This window comes from Carassius gibelio, chromosome A22 (assembly GCF_023724105.1).
Source record: "Carassius gibelio isolate Cgi1373 ecotype wild population from Czech Republic chromosome A22, carGib1.2-hapl.c, whole genome shotgun sequence".
Lineage (NCBI taxonomy): Eukaryota > Metazoa > Chordata > Actinopteri > Cypriniformes > Cyprinidae > Carassius > Carassius gibelio.
In genome coordinates this window covers 2,757,081-2,767,865 of record NC_068392.1, presented here as the reverse complement: position 1 = coordinate 2,767,865, position 10,785 = coordinate 2,757,081, and the positions used below count along the sequence as shown (strand labels likewise).

Below are 10,785 nucleotides of genomic sequence, written 5' to 3'. Positions count from 1 at the left end.
GCTGGATCAGGTTTCTTAAAAATGCATCACAATACACATTTAACCACTCTGTATCTACACACTCATGAGGGTAGCAACCACTTTATGGCTACTTTATTAAATCCATGTATGATGAGTGCTTAACCAGTGGTGGACGAAGTACACAAATCAAGTACTTGAGTAAAAGTACAGATACGAATAATAAAATATTACTCCAGTAAAAGTAAAAGTACTCCTTTTTCAATTTTACTCAAGTGAAAGTACAAAAGTACTAAATTTTGTATGTACTTAAGTAAAAAAGTACTGAAAGATAGATGTTTGCAATTTTATATAGGCTAATTTAATTTTATATTAGCACATTTTTTTTTATATAATCCTACTGCTCAAAATACCTTTTCCAAAATAACCACTATATGGAGTCTAGATATATTTTTGTTGTTGATATGGACTACGCTTACGAGAGTAATGTTCACTGTGAAGCTTACACTGTGATGTACCTGAGAGAAAACAGAGATGATAATCTGATCTTCACCAGTAAGAAAAAAGTATTTTAAAGTTTGTGGTTTTACAGAACACCACAGTTACATATGACAAGATAATAAGGCCTGCAGTTAGGAAGAACATCTTAAGGAAAATATAATTATATTTTCTTAATGATTTTTTTCCTTCTCAAACCTTGTCTGCGGTGTAAAAACACCCCTGGCCAAACGGGGTGCATCTCTTCCCCTCTTTGATAATTACTGTAGTAACCATGTTCTGAACATCACATCCTTTCTTTTCTCCACAGATGTAATCTATATATCTATATATCTATATCTATCTATCTATCTATCTATCTATCTATATATATATATATATATGTATATATATATATATATATATATATAGATAGATAACCACCTATATATATATATATATATATATATATATATATATATAGGTGGTTGAATAAAAATATTTGGACATTATTTATAAAAATTACCTCAAGTTAGCACCAGCAAGCCTGCTAGACATTTAGCATCAGCTACAATATTTACTTATTTTCAGTACCGTTCTGAATAAACATTCATGTCTGTCTAACGTTACTCGTCTAAAAAAAAAAAAGCCTCAAGTCCAAATATTCATTTATCACCAATTAACTGTTTGACAAACACTTCCTGCTTCGAGATCTGAATTTAAAAAAAAATATCAAACATGCTCCGAAGTCCCAATCTGAATCAACCGAGTCGCCAACAGGCTCCGAAGTGCCGATCTGAACCAACCGAGTCGCGAACATGCTCCGAAGACCCAATCTTAATCAACCGAGTCGCGAACAGGCTCCGAAGTGCCGATCTGAATCAACGGAGTCGCGAACATGCTCCGAAGTGCCGATCTGAATCAACCGAGTCGCGAACAGGCTCCGAAGTCCTGATCTGAATCAACCGAGTCGCGAACAGGCTCCGAAGTCCCGATCTGAATCAACCGAGTCGCGAACAGGCTCCGAAGTCCCGATCTGAATCAACCGAGTCGCGAACATGCTCCGAAGTGCCGATCTGAATCAACCGAGTCGCGAACATGCTCCGAAGTGCCGATCTGAATCAACGGAGTCGCGAACATGCTCCGAAGTCCAGAAGTCCCGATCTGAATCAACCGAGTCGCGAACAGGCTCTGAAGTCCCGATCTGAATCAACCGAGTCGCGAACAGGCTCCGAAGTCCCGATCTGAATCAACCGAGTCGCGAACATGCTCCGAAGTCCCGATCTGAATCAACAGAGTCGCGAACAGGCTCCGAATTGCCGATCTGAAAACTTCAACCAAAGAATGTTATATTTCTCTAATAACTCTAACTCTACAACTCTATAAAAGACTCAGATCACGTATCTAAAAATAAATCGCTATAGTAAAAGAGAAATAATAAGAGGAATGAAGTTTCCTACCGCTCTGCTGTGTTTGGTCCTCAAGCGCCTCTGACGCTCCGCGGCGCGTCTCCGCCCCTCACACGCGCATTTACAGCGCTAAATTAATCATCTTTGCTAATTATTATACATTTACTTCATTGTCAGCTTCAGGTACTTCATTTATTATTGTTCAATGAACTGTTTGAAACACAAAAAAAAGTTGTATTTCAGTAATAATTCTAAATTATCAAAATAAAATATATAAAATAAATAATAAAAAATATGATTTTCAGTTACAATAGTTAATCCTAAATTCCGACATTAATAACTTACTTTTAGCAACATCAGACGCACGCGCTCACAAGATCTCCCGCTTCTTACTTCTGTAGACTCACACTAAACGGTTCATTTGAATCAGTGAGTGGTCGACTCCAGAACAGCTGCAATCGGATCATTCTAATTCGTAAACGAATCGATTTAAAGGTTTATTTTGAAAAGACTCAGTTCGTTCATGATGAATCAGACACCGCTTCTGCGTGTCGGAGCACATGATATATTATAGGGAGTAACGATATGTTTTATGAAATGTAGTGAAGTTAAAAGTACGATCTTATGCTTTGGAATGTAGTGAAGTAAAAGTAAAAGTTACTCAAAATAAAACTACTTCAGTAAAGTACAGATACTTGAAAAATGTACTTAAGTACAGTAACGAAGTAAAGCTACTCCGTTACTGTCCACCACTGTGCTTAACAGACTTCTTAATATACCAGTGAAACATCAGTAAATGCAAAACAAAACAAATATCTTTGTTTACGCTTACAAACACATTGTTACCAACCTAGTTCTCATCTGTGACCCTGCCCCTCCACCTGCCTCTCTTCCTGAGCTACAGCCTGGCAAGACTGTTTCTGTCACCTCAGCTGACAAAATAACACATTGATGCATATCAAATGAACAGTGAGGGAAAAGCATCTATGTATTGTTAACGGCTAACAATTGTTGATGATTCTACACTTTAGCAATTTAGAAAATATAACGTGACCTACTTTTTTTTTAGCTGCTATCCTGACTCAGTTCACCAACAAATTAGCCTGATTGATAAACACAGTTTTTTTTTTCTTGCTATATTAATAAGGTTAATGTGTTTCAGACTTCTACTTTTTGTTTTAGGTTCATGATTCATATTTTATATATGGCCTAAACCAAGCCCCATAGCATAACCCTTTTGGAAACCTGTGCAAAAGGTCATGCTGTTCTCAAGACAAATAGAGCCTGGTTGACCAGCATGGTCTTTCTTGTGAAAGTGGTTGACCAAGATGGTCTTGCTTGGTTTGGTGCGAGTAGGCCTGTGTCCGTGAACGCAAACACTGTTATGGAGAAGTATTGTTTCTGCTTTTGTATTTTTACATTTAACACTTCATTGATGTAAAAGCCATATAAAATTGTGATATATAGAAATAATGTATTCATTTCTTCTGCTTCCTTTTTTAAAAGTAGAACTGAAAAGTTTAATATTTTGTCATGATTATATTATTAATCAATGTTCAATAGCAAAGAAAAACATTCAAACTGGTAAAATATGAATCAACTTATTTAAGAGACAAAGTTATAAACATAAGTTATTGGGTTTGTTTTATCTTACAAAAAGATTCTTATTCTTCATAGAACCGCTGGCAACTGCATAATACAGTGATGCATTTAACACACACAGTGTTTTACACATAAAAATTTCAAAATGATAAAATAGGTTAAAATCAGCTTATGTAAAATGTAAAAAAAAAACATGTAGAGAAACTTGAAGATCTACTGGAACTCAATGTGGTGAGTGCAGATGTTGTGAAATAAAAAAAATGCCAGTGGTCACACACATTAACACAGGATAAATAACGGTTATTTTAGCCAACAGTTTCTCATGACTTTACTACAGATCAGTCTCTCATCAGCTCATCTGTCATTTTATTACTGAACCAGTTCTGAAGAGTTTGTCTTCATATTTGTGAACTCAAACCGTTGAAGATGCTTGACAGATTTTTGTTCTGTATGTGTTTGTGGTGTCTGGATGGTGAGTTTGAAATGTTTTTATGATTTCAGTTCCTTCTTCAGATTCAGTCTTTGCTTTTTTCTAAATGTCCTTTATATAAATGACTGAAGCTCAAACAGCAGCAGCTTTAGTTTCAGTGTTATGTGATTCTCATCTGCAGTATGAGTTTTCAGTGTATGATCTTGTGTGGAGCTCAAATGTAAATGTAAATTTCAACTATTCACCTCATTAAACCATCATACAGTTATTTAAAATTCCATTTATTTATTTAAACAAAAAAACCTTGTTCTGTTTGTTCTGGGTGTGTATCAGTGTGCATCTGATACAGATGCAGAGACGACAGTATCAGTGACGAAGGGGGATTCAGATCTTACTGTGTGGAGCAGCAGGAGGAGAGAGACTCTTAGAAGAAAAGGTTCTGTGTAGAACCTTAAAAGGTTCTATCAGGCGCTACCTATTTGGAACCCCTAAAAGGTTCTATATAGAACCCCTTTTAAGGGTTCAATCAAAAGAATATATAAAGACTGAAATATTACTGTAATTACTTAGTTAAATAAAATATTTATATAATTTATTTTACACTTCACTTTCAAACATGAATCATTACTTAGTATGTGAGCAGAGCACCATCCAAAATCAACTTCTGCTGAGATTCTGAAGTATGCTTACAATGGACACTTTACTACTCCATGAGAACACAGGAGAGGATTTATGAGTGGCAGTGAAGCAATGCGACTGAGGTTGTAACATTTTTTTTTTTAATTAAATGCAAAATGTCTCAGTTCACATTACTTTAGAATCAGAATCAAATATTCAGACAAACCATGGTATAAATAGATTTATTAGAGTAACCATTCAACAAATCAAGCAACTAATGGTTGTGTTAAGGAAAAAATAACACTTTTTGTGTTTGTGTCGATTTGCTAAAGTAGACCGTAGTGTTCCTGTAGCTCAATTGGTAGAGCATTGTGGGGTTGGGGGTTTGATTCCCCAGGAACACTTGATAGGTAAAAAATTGATAGCCTGAATGCACTGTAAGTCGCGTCTGCTAAATGCATGAATTTAACAGAGGTGGGTAGAGTACCCAAAAAAGTACTTTAAAAGTACTAAAAGTAAAAGTACTTATAGAAATATTTACTCAAGTGAAAGTAAAAGTACTAATCTGAATAGTTACTTGAATAAGAGTAAAAAAGTATCGGATAAAAAATCTACTCAAGTAGTTAGTTACTAGTTACTTTGGGTCATATATACTGAGCCTATGTTTATTTATATATATATATATATATATATATATATATATATAAAATGTATGTAATGTATGTGTGTGTGTATAAATATATGTAATAATTTCAACTTCCTAATCATCGGCAAGAAGGAGGCGGGAACCGGCGCATAATCAAACATCATTTTAATAATTCAAAATAAACATAAAACAGCGCATCAGCCCCTCACGGACGACTGATGCGCATAAATAAAAAGCAAAACATAAACTAAAATCCCAGGCCTTGTCCTCTCTCGTCCTTCACTATAGTCGCTCCAATTTTATATCCTTCCATCTCCTACGTGGGACTCGAGACCGGAGGTGGGGCGCAGGTGTAGCTCATCTCCAATCACTACACCTGGCCTCACTCCTCGTTCCCAAGTCTCTCAGCCCCGCCCCACTCGCAGGCCGGGGGGTACTCCCGAGACTGCGCTCTACTCCCCCCCCCCCTCCCTCCGGGGGGGACCGCTCACGGGGACCTGCAGGAACCTGGGGGTAGGACAGACGAGGCAAGAGAAAAGGAGATGGAAGGAGGAGTGACAGGGACGAGAGAGAAAAAAAACACACAAAAAAAACATTCCGGTTCCAAGACGCACTGCTGCTCGGCCCTCCACCAGCTGGGTGATCTCCTCCACGGTGCCTGGCAGTGGCACTGGACGGCCCTCGGCGGAAGGCACGACACTCCTCCGCCGCCCAGTGGACGGCGACGGCTCCTCCGGTTTTGGGCAGCCGGCAGGAGACCCCCGTTCCCTGCTCCTCCGTATTCATTCACGGAGGCAGCAGGCTCCGGCCCCCTGGCGAACGGCGCCGACTCCTCCGCTCGCTCACGGATGCCAGCCGCCCCTCCATATTGTGGGCGGCCGGCAGCGTGCTCGCCCGTCCCGGCAACTCGCTCCAGCCCACCGCCTCGTGCGTCGATGGCACCGCGGATTCACCACAGCGGCGAGGGATCTTCAGCGGTGCGTCCCTCCTTCTCCCGGGTTTTGGCACCACTGTAATAATAAAATCTCCATATTCATCCGGAAGAAGGAGGCGGGAACCGGCGGACAATCAAAAGACATTTTAATAATTCAAAATAAACACAAAACAGCGCACCAGCCCCTCACGGATGACTGGTGCGCGCAAATAAAAAGCAAAACATAAAATAAGGCCCAGGCCTGGTCCTCTCTCGTCCTTCACGGTCGTCGCTCCAGTTTTATATCCTTCCATCTCCTATGTGGGACTCGAGACCGGAGGTGAGTCGCAGGTGTAGCTCATCTCCAGTCACTACACCTGGCCTCACTCCTCGTTCCCACGTCTCTCAGCCCCACCCCACTCGCCACAATATATATTTCATCAGCCTTTACTCAAGTCTTCAATGTCACATAATCCTTCAGAAATCATTCCAATATGTTGATTTACTATCCGAATGCACTGTAAGTCTCGTTTGCTAAATGCATAAATTTAATTTAATTTAACTTAAAGAGCAGTCTCTAGATTAAGATGAAGGTCCTTCCAAACCGCATCTTCACTTCATGCAGCAGCTACCAAAAAAAAGAAAGAAAAATTCATTAAAACAATTTTGACTTTTTATTCTTAGACTTTATTCTAGACTTTTTATATTTATTTTTATTCAGACTATGCACTTGTGCAATTCACATCATTTGTAATGATTCATGATAAAGTATCGGTGAAGAAACATCGCTTGAATGTCCATTCATTTAATATCATACTTTACAGGAGCATTACACTAGCGCAAATGCAAACAAATTGTTTACTTTGTAAAATTAATGAAAATAATGAGTTTATTACTACTTTTTGTTTATGTTTGGTGTTCAACAGATAAAAAAAAATTAATCCATAAAGCAAAACTGTTAAGTTGTGGTACATAATTTCACATAAATGACAAAGAATGAAATTAAAAAGCAGCAAACAAGGCTATAAGTAAGGGGCAGTTCACATATCGCGTCTTTTGCACTCTCAAGATCATTATTTCAAATGTAGGCGCACCGTATGTGCGCTCATAATGGAAGCGATGCCACTCATTTTTCCAGAATCATTTGAGTCAGTTCGGGAGTTCGGAGCGGGATCGCGAATCATTTGAATCAGTTCGGGAGTTTGTGGCGGGATAGCGAATCATTTGAATCAGTTCGGGAGTTCAAAGCGGGTTCGCGAATCATTTGAGTCAGTTTGACGATCGCGAATCATTTTAATCATTTCGGGAGTTCGTAGCGGGTTCGCGAATCATTTGTGTCAGTTCGGGAGTTCAAAGCGGGTTCGCGAATCATTTGAGTCAATTTGGCGATCGCGAATCATTTGAATCAGTTCGGGAGTTCGTAGCGGGATAGCGGATTATTGAATCAGTTCGGGAGTTCGGAGTGGGTTCGCGAATCGAATCAGTTCGAGAGTTCAAAGCGGGTTCGCGAATCATTTGAGTCAGTTTTGCGATCGCGAATCATTTGAATCAGTTCGGGAGTACGTAGCGGGGTTCGCGAACACAAAGACATGACATATCAAAACTTACATTGTCCAGACAGAAGAGAAACGTGATGTTTTCTGTGAATGCATTGTGGGGTTGGGGGTTCGATTCCCCAGGAACACTTGATAGGTAAATAATTGATAGCCTGAATGCACTGTAAGTCTCGTCTGCTAAATGCATAAATTTAATTTAATTTAACTTAAAGAGCAGTCTCTAGATTAAGATGAAGGTCCTTCCAAACCGCATCTTCACTTCATGCAGCAGCTACCAAAAAAAAAAAAAAAAAAAGAAAAATTCATTAAAACAATTTTGACTTTTTATTCATACAAAAAAAAAAAAAAGTGAAAATGCAGTGGAAATACTAAACCCAAAGGAAACAGCACTAAAAACAAATACTCACAAGTTGTGGAACCAGAAGAAATGGGAACATTTTCATGACCTCTCATGTTGATTTTGTCATTAAATCATCTTTTAAAAAGAGCGCATCTCATTAGATTTTTGATATATTGGTGTAGTCAGGTTGTCTTTTACATAGTTCAGCATTTATCACAGTAATGTGCTCCTGAAAACTTAATTGATCTTCTCCAATATTTTTCAGGTTTAATATAATCTGAAAAAGTATTAAATAACAAATTTCCTATTGTATATCTACAATCACCTAGTGTTACTGTTCAATAACCAAGCAATTTTAAGAGATTTTAGTGAAGAAGGATAAAACAGACAAACCTCCTGGGACTGGGTGGAACCCGGATTATCAGTACACAGGAGTACTGGAAAGTTTGAAGTCTTGCATCTTTTTTTCTAAGCTTAGGATCGGAAAACTCTTAATTTAACAGTTTGCAACAAGCACAACAAAACTGACGGATGTAAGGCAACTTGTGACACTGTCGCGGTTCAGGCTCTTTCGTGTTTTAGTGTAAATCCGCTGTAGAAACATTGACAACTTAATTACTAATGGGTTTAAAGCTTATAAAAAGTAAATTACTTTAAAAAGAATGTTTTTCTCTGACTTACCACAACAATATTTCCGTCAGACCATCAATTTAAATCACAGGGATCAATCTCTTCTCGACCGTTGGAATTCAAAAACGTGCACTGCACTCGCGAGACAGCGCAGCGTGAATATGCTAGTGTGGTATCCTGAATAATTATCATAATTATAATTATAATTATTATCAGTTTATTCTTGTGTATATTTCATGTGACATGATGCACAATTATCAATATCCATTTTCTTTGATTTGATATTTGATTTCTATCATTCCTATCGTATTATAAATGCTTTGTTAATCAAAATACATGTTACAACTTTTTCTGGATTTTTCATAAGAGTTATCGTTCCGATTTAATATGTATATTATCATAGCTGGAGATGGATGTGTGTGATTGGTTGAATGAAAAGGTGCGCGCCACTGCGTGCGGGAGTTCTCGCGATATGCTTCATTAATAATAAAGCATCGGTGAAGAAACATCGCTTGAATGCTGATTCATTTAATATCATCCTTTACAGGTATAAAATGTACATAAGGCACACTATCATTGCTATAATCGTTTTGTAAGAAAAACTTGTTCTCTATATTAATTGTTTTTCGAGATGCATATGATTGATATGTTCATAAACTCGGTTTAATGTTAACCATCAAGTCCGATCACATGGTTAGCATAAATTTGCCGTGATTAGCTCGCACGCTGGTTATTAGGACATGAAGTAAAACGTATTTACTGTTGTATGCATTTCATGTTATACTTTATTCATTATATATGTTGTTATTCCTTATTCCTTCTGTTATGAGTTTATTTCATGCTTATTCACTGATAGTGTATGTATGACGCCCTGAAAAGACTATGTAGTCGAGTGGACCTATTTACATACCTGGCCTTGTGTCATAAATTGTGATTTGTGGTTACAGTAACAGCATCTAAGTCAATACTGTGTTGGTACTATGCCTTTTTGATTGTACTGTTGAAAAGTGTGAGACTATGCACTTGTGCAATTCACATCATTTATAATGATTCATGATAAAGCATCGGTAAGGAAACATCGCTTGAATGCTCATTCATTTAATATCATCCTTTACAGGAGTATAACACTAGCGCAAATGCAAACAAATTGTTTACTTTGTAAACTTAATGAAAATAATGAGTTTATTACTTCTTTTTGTTTATGTTTGGTGTTCAACAGATAAAAAAAAAAATAATCCATAAAGCAAAACTAAGTTGTGGTACATAATTTCACATAAATGACAAAGAATGAAATTAAAAAGCAGCAAACAAGGCTATAAGTAAAGGGCAGTTCACATATCGCGTCTTTTGCGCTCTCAAGATCATTATTTTAAATGTAAGTGCACCGTATGTGCGCTCATAATGGAAGCGATGCCACTCATTTTTCCAGAATCATTTGAGTCAGTTCGGGAGTTCGGAGCGGGATCGCGAATCATTTGAATCAGTTCGGGAGTTCAAAGCGGGTTCGCGAATCATTTGAGTCAGTTCGGAAGTTCAAAGCGGGTTCGCGAATCATTTGAGTCAATTTGGCGATCGCGAATCATTTGAATCAGTTCGGGAGGTCGGTGCGGGATCGCGAATCATTTGTGTCAGTTCGGGAGTTCAAAGCAGGTTCGCAAATCATTTAAGTCAGTTTGGCGATCGCGAATCATTTGAATCAGTTCGGGAGTTGGTAGCGGGTTCGTGAACACAAAGACATGACATATCAAAACTTACATTGTCCAGACAGAAGAGAAACGTGATGTTTTCTGTGAATGCATTGTGGGGTTGGGGGTTCGATTCCCCAGGAACACTTGATAGGTAAATAATTGATAGCCTGAATGCACTGTAAGTCTCCTCTGCTAAATGCATAAATTTAATTTAATTTAACTTAAAGAGCAGTCTCTAGATTAAGATGAAGGTCCTTCCATATCGCATCTTCACTTCATGCAGCAGCTACCAAAAAAAGAAAGAAAAATTCATTAAAACAAATTTGACTTTTTATTCATACAAAAAAAAAAAAAAAAGTGAAAATGCAGTGGAAATACTAAACTCAAAGGAAACAACACTAAAAACAAATACTCACAATTTGTGGAACCCGAAGAAATGGGAACATGTCCATGACCTCTCATGTTGATTTTGTCATTAAATAAACTCTTTTAAAAAGAGCGCATCTCATTCGATTTTT

The 10,785-nt window shown here is 37.8% G+C and overlaps 1 protein-coding gene across 1 annotated transcript in view; it reads left to right on the top strand.

Annotated features, from left to right (window-relative positions):
• The window catches only part of LOC127942797 (uncharacterized), a 94,035-nt gene that overhangs the window by 67,158 nt on the left and 16,092 nt on the right, over positions 1–10,785 (top strand). The window lies entirely within an intron of this gene.